Consider the following 15,583-nt stretch of genomic DNA (forward strand, 5'->3'; position numbering starts at 1 on the left):
ACATCAACTATCCTAACCTAGATGTTTTCGATTAGTAGAGCCTCCTAAGGGTGCAGCCTGGAGTACATGTTGACTTCAAAGTTTATTTCAAGGCAAAAATATCTGAAAATGATACCAGTGTTACTGTATTAACATACTAATAGCAGTATTTTTTTGGCTGGACTGCGACAGCGAAGCCAGCCTGACAAACACGAGTGTCCTTGACAAGAGTGAATGACTGAATGATTAAGTTAAACCATTGGTCGGCCAGCCGAGTGTTTTTAGTTTCCCCTTTGGCCATTGGTCTTTCAAAATGTATTGGTGCAAACAGTTTCTAATAAATCATGAGAGAGGCATGTACAGGCAGTGTTGCCAACTTAGTGCCTTTTCTGCTAGATTTACTGACTTTTCAGACCACGTTAGCGACTTTTGTTCGCAAAAGCACCTAGCAACAAATCTAGCGACTTTTTGGACAAAAGAGAGAGTGACCACCTCCCGAGCGCAAGGTCGGGCTTTCCCTCTGCAGGCACACCTCTCTATGCGTCTAATTCAATTGACCAAATGGCAGTTGACATAGATGTGAATGAGCTTTTGACTTTCTTTCTGAGTGATCATTTTACAGTTACATGCAGCCGAATGATGTGTCGATTATGTCATGAATATGCTAATTAACGTATTACATCATCTAGGGACATATGGCGACTTTTCAAGCAGGCTTTAGCTACTTTCCATTGAAAGTAGTTGTGTACAGTGGTACCACAATAGTTTTCAACTAAGTCCTCAATTTTGCACAGTGACCATACACAGTTCAGCCATAGGCTAGGGTTTTACCTAGTCTTGCTATAATGAATAATACACTGATCTGGCACAACATTAAAACCATTTACAGGTTTTAATGTTTTGGCTGAATGATGAATGTATATATATATATACACACACACACACACACACACACACACACACACACATATATATATATATATATACATATATGTGTGTGTGCGTGTATATATAAATACATACATACACACACACACCGTTATACACCTCAATATGTCAATCTTATTCAGTTAGTTCAGTGCTGTTGTGTAAGGCTGTGTCTTGGGCTGTGCTGTATTTTAGTTCAGACCCTCTGCACTTTAATACAACTCGTACAAACTGGGCTTGTGTTTCTATCTCGTAAGCAGACTCTCAAGATGAGGCTTTGAAATAATGTATGGTAAACGCTTGACCAGATCACTCAAATGATGTTCAACTAAACACAAAACAGAATTTAAGACCCAGATCCTCCACTGTTTATTTATTGAATAACCTGCAATAGTTGAACCGTCTGATAATCTAAACACAGCTTGACTTCCTTAAAAGCCCTCCAAATATAAACAGTCCATCCAACTAGTGCTAACTGTTTACAGTATATTCATTCTTCCTATTTTAAATAAAGTTTCCTGCTGATTGGTTAGTCATTAATTATTTAAAATAAAGCTTTGTCCTGGTATTTGTTGCACTAGGAATCATCAGACTGAATTCATTCAAGTCTTCTAAACATGCTCAGTACACACTATGGGGAGAAGGGAGTTATTGGAGTATGGCTCTGCCAATGGAAGAAACTTCCGCCAAATCAAAGATAAGAATTTCTTGCTGTGTTTATAATTCTTTTATAAATCTTTTTTGTATCACACAGATAAATAAACCTGACCATAATATCCAGTTCTTCAGTATCTAAGAACAATTAAAAGAAGATTATTGTTCTTACCAAGGATTATTCTCAATATTAAGTACTGTATACTCGGGTTTATGATTAATTTTTTTGAAGACTGTTATTGATACACTACTTAAAGATGCACTAAACAATATTTTTATATGATGACAGTGTGTAATATTAAGGGTCACTAGTAGATCAGATCATATGGAACTACAGAGAGCACCTCTTTAATCATTTTTATTTTGAGACCCAGCAGGCAGCTCTGTATTCAACTGTAAGATACCTGCCCAGCAAAATTAGCGACGTGCTGGTGAACACAGTGGAGCATTTAGCTGTTAAACAGCAGATATTTTTCTCAGGGACTGGTGGTGACCAAACCAGACCTAAAGAGTTAGTACTATATTACAATGAGATTCGTCACATGATGCATGACTGAATGCAGATGTTGCTCTGTGTCAGCTGTGTGTGTTTCCTAACATTATAATCATATTAGCTTTTAAGAAAAAAGTATTAAAAAAAATTGGAGACATGACATTTAGTTAACTTTTTTATACGTCTAATTCCTTAAATCTTTCTTTGACCCCACAAACCCCAAGGCTGAGAACCACTGGTTTAAGATAAATGACATTAGTCGTTAGTAAAGTTGATGATTAACTTGTTAGTATACAAAAAACTACAGTTTTACCAGCATAAAGTTTTGGTTTCTCCCTTATCCATGATATTCGCTGATGCTCTCCTCTAATTTTAGCTTTTCAACTTTTTAGCTGGAATTTTTGCTACTCTGGACTAGCTCTGGCCACTCAACTGGTCTCTTCTGACGAGTTGGTGACATTTAATCCAACAAGGTCTTAGGCTTTTGGGAAATGGTGTTTAGTTAAATGTGCTAACAACAGAAAAAAAATAAAAATATCAGATGATCTAAATAAGAAAATATATCATTCTTTATTAGCTATATAGAGTAAGCACTTTTGATGCAAGTCAAAAGCTGTATTTCTAGTGATTTCTTACAAAGATTAATAGAGTTTTGAACAAGCGTTTCTTACTACTTGAAGCAGTAGTTTTCCATTTTTTCCCCTTCTCATAGTTCACTCTTCCCACTCTATTTCAAACATATCTGACTAGATTCAGAATTTACAAGTAGTACTGTGATGCTGGTTTTGACTTCTAAGTACAGGCAGAGAACAGTCTAAATGAATTAAGACAAGTACTCGACCATGAAGAACTTTCGTATCACTGCTGGAAAAGGCTGAAATGTTTGACATTGCTACAGTCATAACCTTACTGGTTCAGCTTTCACTTAATGTGAGTCAATTGGTACATGGCACTCTAAGCCCCGCAATCTGCATCCCCCTCCCATTTTTTTTCTGTTTTGTTATTTCAGACTGCAGCTCAAGGCCGACTGAGCACATTTAGAATGCGATCTTCCAGGAGAGTGATATTGTAGCTTTCTTCAGAATCGTCAGGCTCTTCTACTAACAGAGTGGTTTTCTCCTAGGATCTCAAATGGAAATCAGGAAAATGGATTGTAGCTTGTATGCTGCAGTGATGAAATGGTAAACAAAAAAGGTGGATATGCAATGGCAGATAAGAAAGTGTTGACAATGGTTCCACTTCGGTATCTGGAAATCTTGTAGGTTGGCATCAGTTGAGTAACTACACACGGTATAGTACTGTTTTACCAACCTGGCTGCTCTGAGAGTAACCAAATACAAATACATTATTCATATATAAACAGATAATGCACTCCGAACAGATATGAACAGCATACGAATTTCAACAATATTTTTCTCCCCTCAGGCCAGCCTGGCCTCGTCAAATGGCATATCAATAACACGGCAATTTCCTTATTTTGTGTGTTATTACTATGCATTTTTTGCCTTTCTCGTGTCATGTCACGCCACTTAATTTCTCCACTGACTAACCCTTAACCCTCCCCCTAGCCCTAAAAGCTTAAAATGCGTAGACATGATACGCAAAATGTCCTGAGAGTGGCGTGCTATTTGCATGCAATCCTATGAGATCACATCAACAAGGCCGAAAACCGCTAGACTAAAATGCCAGAGATAGGATCCCGTCAATTTCCTCAATGCCTCTGCAAACAATAATAGAGTGTATAGTGCAGGACTTGCATAAAGTGCTTGCAGGGCAGAGGGTGAAAACAGTGGAAAATAAAACAAAAACAGAAAAAATTAATAATTTAGTGTTGCAATCTTTTCATTTTTAGCAGCTTAATTTTATCCATTCTAAAGTCAGTGAGAAAAGCAACTGTCTGTCCACTTACCCTTCCAAAAGGAGTTTGGAGTCTTGCTTACCCTAAATGAGAAAGACTGATTGGATCAGGTTTGGGAATTTATTTAGAGATAATACTGAGCTTTTAGGGTGTGGTTCAGGTGGGTCTGTTATTCTGGATCTAAAGGCTTTAAAAAAAAAAAGAAAGAAAAAAAAAGTCACTTATTATCCTCTTTCAAATAACTATGGCTCATATACAGAGAAATGTATATTATATTTATGGTCTGAAGAGGGAAACAAAATGCAAAATAGAGGTATATTTTTTAAAACATAAACAAAAACAGCACAAGCAGGTAATAAATCTGGGAAATAGCTAGATAAAAAGACTTGTATAAGGGAAGTTTAAGTGCTGGAATACTCCAGCGCCTTTATCTTCAAACTTGAAAATATCTACCTTGAGTTATCGGCAGACAGTCATATGGTAAGTCTGACTGTTAGCACCCAGATAGGTAAAAGTAATATGGCACAGAAGCATACTTCGAAAGTTTGAAAACCTCACCCATCAGCTAAATTATGATGTTTCAAACTTTTAAAATACAGATAAATCAATTACTGACTATGTGAGGAAGCTGATTTATATGATCACACATCAGTACTTTGTAAAAGACAAACCACTGCTTAATCCTTCCATTGTGTTTCAGCCATTCGTTTCTACCAATTTCCAAAGATGAGATGAGATGAGATGATAGCCTACATCATTGTTCACACAGTATATATAATATGTAATGGGGATTATTGTTACATCTCGGTGTTTTATTTCAGTCATGAGTCCCCTGCTTTGGATGTGAGCTTCAACTTCTCATACTTCCTACTTATACATATTCATTCATCCATTATATTATGTATGCATTTATATTAATGTTTTGTTTACATTTTCACAGTGATTCAATTTAAATTTTTTTAGATTTTATTTTGTTGATTATCTTTTTTTAACTGATTTCTTAAAATTAAACTTTACATTTTAAAAATAACAGCAAGAATTTTGGAAGTTATAATTTTGTTATTTTGTATATTTTCTGAACAGCTAACCCACACTTGCGGAGGGTATACACTGTAAAACCATTTAACTCAGAAAACAGGGAAATGTGGCCGCTTTTCAGTGACTTCCAGATTAGACCCTGCCCACTTCGGATGTAAATACAAATACAGATACAAATACAAATATTATTTTGAGGTTGAGAACTACAGTACAGATAATAGCTTTGCATTACACTTCTACACTATCATACCTTTTTTTCTTTGAAAGGGACATTAGAATTTAAATAGCAGGCCTCATGTGACTTTAGTTTGATGTTATATGATACCTCTGTGATGCATCAGTTTATCTTATCGCCTCGTTTAAAATCTTTGTGAATTGGGTTTTCTGTATGTTTCCTCCACTACATTCCATCCAGTATGTTCGTCAATGATTTGCCTGGTCTCTAGTCTGTCTTTGTCTCTGGCCTCTGTGTGTCCTGTGAATTTGAGGTTGCCTCTGTATGTCTGTCTGCGGTCTTTCTGTCACCCCTGACTTTCCCTCTCTGTCTCACTACAATCATTTAAGCTATACAGCCGCTCAGCCGGTGGAAGATCACTGGGCACGATGCCAGCCAGCCAGGGCGCCAGTTGGGCAGTCCATCAGTAGCTTTAAAGACATGTTGTCCACCCAACTGTATCCGCCTGGCCCTGATCACCTGTCTGACCCCCCCCCCCCATACTGACCCTTCTAATCACTCAGGGGCCATGGGTAAAGTGCACACAGTCCCCTTCTTGCTTTATCAGCATGGCATCCAGCCTGCTGCTTTAGGTCTCTTGAAACATGTACACAAATAAATGAGGACGGTGCTGGAAATAACTACTTTCTCATCTCCAGCCAAGGTACCCTCCTGGTCAGTTCATTGTCTTTAAAGGGACAGGAGCCCGGAGGAAGTAACCCACTGCTGACCTCCACTCATTTTTTTCTTAAAGAATAAAAAAATTCAGCAAAGTTAATTTAGCACTCCTGTAATATAAAATAGATGAAAGGTTCCATGGAGGCTTAAAATGATGTTTCCTGTTGTGACTTGGTGCTTTTATCATCACAGCTAAAAATATTGCTGTTGCGCTTTTGATACAAAATATACATGATTCATACTGTGACTTGTCCTCATTCAATCTGCTTTCATATAATAGTATCTGCTTTATGGCTCTACTGATATTATTGCTGTTGAATGGTTTGGAGTATCACTTCAAAGGTCAGTTCTGAAGCACAAAGTAGCAGTCATTAACCTTGGGTACACAAACACCTTTCCTAGCCCTCTAGCAGTTTCATATTAGCCTGATTTTCAAACTAAATTCAGGGAAAATAACATGAGGTAAAGTCAAAGATGTCTAGAGTGCAAAATAAGGGTGCCCTACTGCCAGTGACCCCGACAAGCAGACAGCTGATGAAAAAGGGAAGCGTTTTTGAATGGCTGAATGAATTTTGAATGATCTGGGCAAGTTTGCAAAAGATTAAAGCAAAATTTTTAACAACATCATGAATTTACTGTACCTTAAACCTATTAGAACCTCTGAGTGCTGTAAACCACAAAAGTAAGTTCCTCTTTGAAATGAACCAAAGAAATGAACTCTGGATGCAGAATAGCTAAACTAACAAACTAACTTAACTAAACTGTAAAGCAGGGCTAAGAATTGTGTCGTAGATTGAAATTTGTCATCACAATGCTAGTACAAGTATTTGCTCTCCTCATCCTTTCGCCAACTTTTTGAGCCTTGAGAATAGACTTCTCATTCTACCATATGTATCACCCTCTCTAATTCTGTCCATAATGAATATGAAGTGAATTTTTAATAATAGACCTGACTGCCTGACCCACAGCAGCTGTAGAAAGCAGAGCAGACCCTGTGAGGTGCTTAAAGCATTGAAGAGTTTCTCTGGTGTCGCTATAGGTGGCAGCTGAAGGAGCTTGGATGAAAGATTGACTGCAGGTCTGTTGAACCTGTTGAGAAATGATCAAGCCAACAGCGCCATGTGAATTGTGAGTTTCAGCTCTGTAGAGTGACTGAAGGCCGGGTGCTTTTAAACAGCTCAAAGACTTTTAATCAAAGGAACCTTGGTCAAAATCGTTGCTTTTCTTAACGATCTAGAACTTCTCTGTCTATTGTCAATTTTATCAGTAGGAAAATCCTAATTTTCCTTTCATACACATATGACTTGAAATGATTTAGTGTCTGGATTTTAAAATGGATTGTAATATGGAGGATGCCTGTCCCAAGACAGAGTTGTGAGTTTCATGTGTGGTCCCTTCTTTGGGTGCTATAACTGTAATTGTTTCTGCTCACAGCAGCTATCATGGAGGACCCAGCTGCTGAAGGTTGAAGGCCTGTGAGATGGAATACGCACAAGGTAAGGCAATTACCGTCACCTTATTGAATACCTGTGAAGTTTTTTCTTTTAGGCCTTTTTTTTTTTTTTAAATCTCAATCTCTGTTGCCTTTTGATATGGATGTGACACTTGCAGCAGAGGCATCCCTGACAGCTTGCACATGATCCACCGACATGTAGGCGTTCGAATTTGGAAATACAGTATTCATTGATTTTGAATACTGGCTCATACAAACATGAAAATCAATGGGTTTCTTACTTCAACTGAACCACCCACACATCTTTCCAATCAGAGGCTGGGTTGGTTTCACAAAGATACTGTATGCAAGACTGGTCTCTAGAGTTGAAACACTCTTAATTTTGCTTTAGGACTGATGTAATGTGAGAAGGTTGGACAAAAATAATGACTAATCTAAAGCCTAACCTCAGGACATGTCTGGACCAAGAGTAACAAACCTGCTGACAACTCAGTAAAACCTGCTGACATTTGGCATAAAAGGGAAAAACAGCTCAATTTGTGGTTTGCTAACAATTGTGTAGACTAGGCAACAATAGGGTACAATTTAAAGAGACAGCAGTAGCCACTTGGAATTTTTTTTTTATCTGTTACTGCTTCACTCATTACCAAATTTATGTAGTAAAACGTTCTTGTAAATGCTAAATTCTTCCACAGAGCACACATTTTCAGTGACTTCATTTTAGCTGTTTTTTTAGATTGAAAAATCCTAATTTACCTAAAATTGGTTTTAGGTATAATCCAAGCCATCTATCTTTCTCAAAACTAAGATTTTTGTATACCATCAGGACATATCTCTTTTAATCTGATTTGAGGAGGTAGAGCATGTTCACTGTGCAAAAAAGCACACTGATGCCACATGACCTAGTGTGTATGTGGTTGTGTGTGTTTATGTGTGTGTGTGTGTGTGTGTTTGTGTGGCCCAAAGGTGCTGTAGAGTACAAAGATTTCTTACCTCATGCCAATGGCATTGCCTGAGGGAAAGCACAAAAGCGGTGTACAGTGGAGGGCGTTAAGAGCCCACACCCTCTTGGGGAGCAATAAGACTCCAGCATTAGTCATGTTTAAAACATTAAACCACCCATGGAGAGGCTAGATGGATGCAAAAAAAAATGTTTTATATCATATTGTATGTACTATATCTGCAAAATATCCTTCAAATATGTGCGTTTGTTAGCAGAACTAAAGGCAACCAAATCCACCCAGTTAATGTTGTGGTAACAGGGAAACAATGAAACAGGACGTTGATCTTGGACCACGGTGTCAAAGGCAAATATACCAATCTATCACCACAACTTTATAATGCACTATAAGACCAATATTGGACTTCCTTCTTTGGTATTGAATGTAATTACTGTTTTGTAAATTAGTTTAATAATGGTAATCTCAGTGGAATTATGTTTCCCCAAAATCTAATTGTTAATAACTAATATTAGCAGATTGGGCTAGAAGATGAGTCCTACTTTAAGCAATTGGTTCAATCCTGTTTATGAGATGTATTAGGATTTCACTCTAAAGTTTTGTTTTGTCTTCCCATGTACCAAGAGAACTCGAAGGCTGTCCTCAAAAAAAAGTGAAAGCATTTGTCGTTTGATCAAACGTCTGTGTTTACCCGACAAGGGCCTGTAGCAGCCATGTGAGTTATGACTCTTGGCTGGCAGGAACAAAAGCAAGGTAGTGTGACATTGTTAAAGTGCTGCAAAACCCCTGAGGCAGGAGGCTGGGGTGGATGGATAGGTCAGGCAAGTGTGTGACTTTGACACGGGACATCAATATTATTTACATACTACTTGTCATCAAAATTGTTTTCAGCTTTATCATAATTCATTTGACAGTCAGTGGTTCTCAAGTGCTGTGCATTGAGCAGATAGCATTGAAACCAGTTACCAGTTTTAATGTTGTGCTGAATGGTGTACATATACAGTATTTACATAAATACTATGGCTGATTGGTGTGCTTCTTCCATCTTTCCTTGCTAAACACTCATCAGTGTTATTGTCTGTGCTGGAGTGCTGCAGCAGTGTTAGAGGAAGAAATCATTGTTCTTCTTGAGGACCTAAAGAGCTTGAGGAAGTCATAGACAGCACTGTTTTCCCTCCTACTTCCTGTCTCCTCCTTCTTCCCTCTCTGTTATCATCAGTCTATGAAATAAAGTGCATCACAATGTTCCCATATGGCCACATACACCAGAGAACTCAAGTACTTTGCATGATAAATCATTCACAGCTGGAGAACAAGTGCAGTTATAGAGTGCTCTCCAGTGATAAATTGGGTTTCTATTATAAACGGGTGATATCGACCTTTTATAAAAGTGCATATCATCCAGTTACCACTTTTGAAATTATAGGTGTGACGCTCCTTTATTGATTACATATTTATTGTAGAATTGATTACTGTGTGTCTATAGGATCAGAATGATAAAGGCCATGGTTTTGTCTATTCGACTAAATTGATTTATCATTTCAGATGGTTTATGGCTTACATAAGTATTGGACTCCCACTTTGCTGACAACTCTGGTCAGCCAGTTGTGTGTAGAAACAGTCAAGCCAAAGCAGCTTGTTTACAGCGGTTGGCTGCTCAGACCTCTCATTTTACAATTTGTATGCCCATGGAGAAAAAGGCAGGGCACAGCTATAGAGGACTAAGGGCTTTGTTTCATCAAATGAAAACTGTCTATCCAATACTAATAAAGTGCTGAATATCATCTTATCACTGTGGGTTTGACAACATTTAAAAGGAACCTCTCCAGTTGTGTCAGCCAGGTTGAGGCTAGTATGCAGGAATATACTTTAGTAGTAGCAGCTGCTAAAATTGTAACATTTTGTACTATATATCTCCAGTAGTTCCCTACTCCCTAGTTTATTTTTGTAGCTCTAGCTATCAGTTCTGTTGCGTATCTAGCATTGTATCCCACCCCCAAAAAACCAAACTTATCACCAGACAAGTCTTCCAGTATTAGATTCAGCAAAATTCTGGATTACATTTAGTGACCCACTCACTGTTTTTTCCCTTCTCCTGCAAAATTTTTAAAATTCTCACTTTTCACAATGTCTGTGCGTAGCAGTGTCAATATGGTTAAGGGAAACGGAAAGATTGTGGTTACAGTTGATAACAAAAGGCAGACATCAATTGCAGGTCTTTGTCTGAACGTAAATTCTGGTCTAATGCGTGAATGTCCTACATGCCCATCCTTTCCCCTGACCTCCCTATCCTTACTTTCCACTCTGCTATATATAGGGCACACTACTCCCTGCATTGACACTGAAAGTTTACACTGGACATAAATTGTAGGCGCAGTATCGGCCAATATAAATGTACATGGCTGAGTAACTGCTGACATCTGACAACACAGGGACATTGCTTAAAATATGTCCAATGGGACGAGAAACCTAATCAGTCAGATGATCAGATAGATTGTAAACAAGCCACCACTTTTGGCTAATTATTTAAACCTCAGCATTTACAGGTAAACCAAAGCTGGGTGTGCTCATGTCACTAAAAATCCTCCCCTTGCACAGAAAAACTGTGGGGTTTTATCATCACGGTGCAGAAAAACTCAGGACCCAAAAGCACAACAGTCAACAATAACAGCTCAAAAGTCTTTAGTGGAATGTTAGAGCTCAAAAAAAAAAGGGCTGGAAAGCTTGGATGAACAAACTAGGACAATCTGGTAAATGGAGAGTGGAACGGGCAGGTTTATATGTACTGTACGTGTATGGAGGGGACTAATTAGGGAAGTGGAGACAGGTGTGTGAGGAGGCGGGGGGAGAATCGGGTGTGAAACAGGGCAGGAGGGAGTGGCCGGCCCTGAAACATTAGAGTTACAGCAAAGCAGAAAACATGGAACTGGCAGAAAAACAAAACAAGATGAAATGTGCAAAACATGACGTGCATAAATACAACAAGTTTCGTAAGTCAAAGTTGAAAAAAAAATTCAGTCTATAAACTGTGATGGATGTTAAAAACAGACATTTTGGACAAAAACTTTACCTTTGTTTTATTTTCCAAATAAAGTGGACTAATCTGGAGGTTTGTTTAAAACCTGTATTACTGTCCAACAGCTCATGTTTCTTGCCCCACTGGACGTATTGTGAGCTTGCCATGCTGCTCATGTTGACCTGGAATTATTACGCATGAATATGTTCAAATATACTGTATATAAAACATCCAAACTATTGCTTCCTAAGGAGTCTTTCCATCCCTGCATTACTCCCTCACTTCATTGCTCCTCCATTTCTCTTCTCCTTGCTTACCTCCTCCCATCCCCTAGTCTGCAATGCTTCTTTTACTATTCCCTCTGTCCTCTTCCTCTCCCCTCTTCTTCCCCCCTGCTGTAGCTCACTTGCAGTTTGCCCTCCTCTTTCAATCTCTGTCTCCCTTCCTCCCCATTCCTGCCCTCTGTTCCATTCGTAGCAGAAAGCATCCCCATTCCTTCTTCCTTTTAGCTCCCTATACTCTTTTTTTCTATAACCAGTGCAGCCTACCTGCCTATACATCTGGAGCCGTCTTCTAAAATTCCTGGCATGTTTCTTCTCTGGGGCAGGATTCTTCCATCTGGCTGTCTCCATATAGGATCCAGCAGCATAAATGACACTGTGTCCTCACACAACCTATGCATATAGTTACAGTATATTCTGAGGCTTTATTCTTTGGACTTCTATGAGCCAGTATTGTTCCATTTAGAACAAAAAGAGCAGTTTATGACATGGCAGCTTTATTGTCTTAAGTGCAGATTAGAAGCTGGAGGAATGATGGCCTCAAATGTTTCCTAGAGCCATTGCTATTTATGTATTCATTGCATTATAACTGCAAATAGAAGGTTTAAGGTTTTGTCAGACAAATATTATATTTCACCAATTATCAAAAAATCAATTTTTATTCACAGTAACCTGCCGATTTCTATGTAAAGACATGTTACTGTCCTCTTTTCTTTGAATCTATCTCTTCCACTGAGCTATGCAAATGTGTACCAGGCGAACAGCATGCAGAGGTCATTACTAAATAGGTAGCCAACCATGTGTTATTTTTTTCTCCTTTGTTATATTTAGCAAAGGCCACCCTTCGGCTGTAATGACAGCCTGCGAGCACATCCTGTGGCCCTCTGTCATTCGGATCTGCGGGGAGGGCCATCTGGGGAGACTTGAGTCAAATATCCCACTATATTGAGCTGTATCACACTTTGATTAAAGTAAACCTGATCTGGATACACCAATGTTTACAATTAATAATGCACCACTAACAATCAAATTGTGATTTAACAACTGTGTTCACCCGAAGAGGCATTTGTTCTGCACCAGAAATCTGCCCAGAAAATCATGTGGTAGGCTTTATAATGTAGACTGTATAGACTGGACATAGTGTATGTACAGGATTGGTACCACAGGAATAAAGACAGTGAACAAGGTTTTTTCCCCCATTTTTTGAGTTTAAAGGCCATCAAGCTAAGTACGCAACACAGGCTTCTTCAGCAGTCCATCTTTGTCACATTTCCCCACCTATGGTCCTTCATCAGGCTTCTCTCTGTTAAAATAAAAGGTATATCATGAACAAAGTTTATTAGCATCTATCACTGAGGTGAATGATGAGCTGCAGCACACATGATTCAGTTTTTTTTAAGCAGAGCTGATGGTATTATTGTGGGTATAACTAGGCCTGATTTGGGCTGAAATAATAGAGTGGTACCTGTGATAGAATGATATATTGTATACATCTGATGGGAATTGCCATACATAGTGACGGCAGGTAATTTTCTACATACTTCAGTCCGGGGTTAAACTCCTGCAAAATTCCCACCTGGGTTACTGGCTGAGTAACCTGAGAAATAATGATGTCTGACAGCCCCAACAAACTTCTCCGATACAGTACATTTTGTCAGAGTTTGGCTTCTTAATCAATCTCATGCAGTCACACACAGATTTCTTATAGATAAATTTGCAATAGATTAACATTCCTGATAAGCAATGTTTCAGAAATAAATACCACTGAGACAAAAATAACTTTTGCAAAATCAGCATGTCACTAAATTCTGTATTGTAGGCTATTTATAAAGCTAATCCGACAAATGCATTGTTACACTAGCCAGCTGGTAAATGGCTGCATTTATATGGTGCTTTAATATAAAGCCCTTTACAACTTGCCTCTCAATTACCCATTCACACATTCCAATGGCAGTAAGCTACTATGCAAGTAGCTGGCCTGACCATCAGCACCATTTTGGGCTTCAGTGTCTTGCCCAAGGAAACTTTGACTTTGACACATCAATCAGCGGATGACCTCCGAAGCCACAGCCGCCCACATCTAACAGCTAACTATCTAGTAGAGCAAATTATTTAAGCAGTCAATGTGCTTTTGATGATCGGACAGGAAGTGCCTGTCCGATCATCAAAACCCTCTCTATGTAGACCTTTCTGATATCGCAACTGGGGAAGTGCTTTTTTTTTGTTACTTTCGAAAGCCAAGAACGTAACAAGCACCCACTTCACACAGTGACTGGCTAGGTGTGCAGAGATGAGAAAGTAGGCAGGGGTTGACTTTCACTCTCAAGCTATCTGTTTTCATTTCAACTTCTTCTGCCGCTTTCTGTGTGTATACTATGAATTCCATACAGGAGAGACTGTCAAAATGTTATCTCCATTTGAACAATGCCTTCAGATATGTTCTAATGACATGTACAAACTATATCATTGCAAGCGTTCCCAGGCCTTTAGGCCTCTATTTTTGTGGCACGTTACTATCAAAACTGGAATTCTGACAGTTGGGAATTTTCCTGGTGTTGAATTTCACTTTACTTGTCTTTGTGGTATTTTCATCCCAGCATGATGTGCATAGCGCAACGGTTGGAGGACAGATGCAAACAAGTGGGACTTTTATTCAAAAGAGCTATTGGCATTTTGGTGGAAAATGGGTTTTGGGTTTTACGTTTCCTGGAGAATCCCCCTGTCCATTTGTCGAGGCTTTTTTGTCATTCATCCACTGTGACTGCCACAGGTGTTCGCGGAGCAGTGTGACAAGTAAGGAGACTGGCTGAGAAGATAATGTGTGGTCAACACACCTATTGATCTGTAGTCCTCTTAACCCTGGCCCCTTTTGATTATACAGTAGCTCTACTTATCTGAGCAAAATAGCAGGTGCTCTTGGAGGCACCAGCACAGTCCAAGTGCCCAAGACCTACCCCACAGTCTATTCCTAACCATGGGAAAGAATGTTTTCTGTTGCATCATATCATCATAACTGTATCTTTTCTATAGTTTACTGCCCATATCATTCCCTTAGCCATACCATAGTTTCCATGTGCTGATACTGTACAAAGTGAAAATTTAAAAAAAATGCTGGTATAAAAAAGAAAGAAAGAAGGAAAAACTTTAATGTGATAAGGGTTTTGTGGAATCATCAAAGAGCAACGTTCTTTTCTGGTGATAGACTTGATAAGAATGGAAACAGGGGAGGACAGGGAAGTAGAAAAAAGCCCATCAGACAACTTGAAGCAGGGAGCCTAGCATCTACTTAATTTTTAGGTGCAGTCCTTAGAAGCCATGGAAACAGACGGGAATTGCCCCAGACATCCAGAACCACACCCAAAGGTACAAATAGGAATAGGGCTTACCATCTTCCACAGTGCAAAGAGCTCCTTGGCCTTCATCTTGATCATTTTGTGGGGCGATTGCATGTAAGCATTGCCTCTTAGGCTTGTCTCGAGCTTGCTTTATTCTGGATGTCTCCTTGCTGACGATCAGACATTTCTCTGTGTTTTTGTCTCTGGGTCAGTGGCAGACTCCCTTGCTGCTGGCTCTCTGGAATTTTTTTCAGCGTACTTGTAGGCCAAACGTCACATTGTATTTTTTGAGGGATGCCAATGCCACTGATACTTGATGGTGTTTTTTTTTTCTACCCGCAGATGGATTTAAGATGCTTTTATGATGCAGCAATTAAATCAGATTTATTGATTTACTGCTACTATAATGATAAACATAAGCACATATTTTCTCTCTGCCAATGCTCTGCAGCAGCAGCAGCACCGAGACACTGTCTGACAAATGCATGACGGGCGGGGGGGGGGGTTACAGAAATCATCTGGCAGAGTAACGAATGGCAGGCAGCCAGGTTGTCAGCTCACAGCAGCTGTCCTTCATGGGGGACTGGTACATGAAATTAACAGAAAGAGAGAAGGAGCAAGAGAGGAAGAAAGAGAAGGACAGCAAAAGGGCAGGGTTACTCCATAATCCTACAAAAAGGAGATTTACAAAGCAACCA

The 15,583-nt window shown here is 39.1% G+C and overlaps 1 long non-coding RNA gene across 2 annotated transcripts in view; it reads left to right on the forward strand.

Moving 5' to 3' along the window:
- Positions 1-15,583, forward strand: part of LOC120791477 — a 112,917-nt gene that overhangs the window by 66,700 nt on the left and 30,634 nt on the right. For both annotated transcript variants that reach the window (XR_005707687.1, XR_005707688.1), the window contains exon 3: positions 7,276-7,337. This is a non-coding gene — a long non-coding RNA (uncharacterized LOC120791477). The remainder of the gene's footprint in view (positions 1-7,275; positions 7,338-15,583) is intronic.

Source organism: Xiphias gladius, chromosome 7 (genome assembly GCF_016859285.1).
Source record: "Xiphias gladius isolate SHS-SW01 ecotype Sanya breed wild chromosome 7, ASM1685928v1, whole genome shotgun sequence".
Taxonomy (NCBI): domain Eukaryota; kingdom Metazoa; phylum Chordata; class Actinopteri; order Istiophoriformes; family Xiphiidae; genus Xiphias; species Xiphias gladius.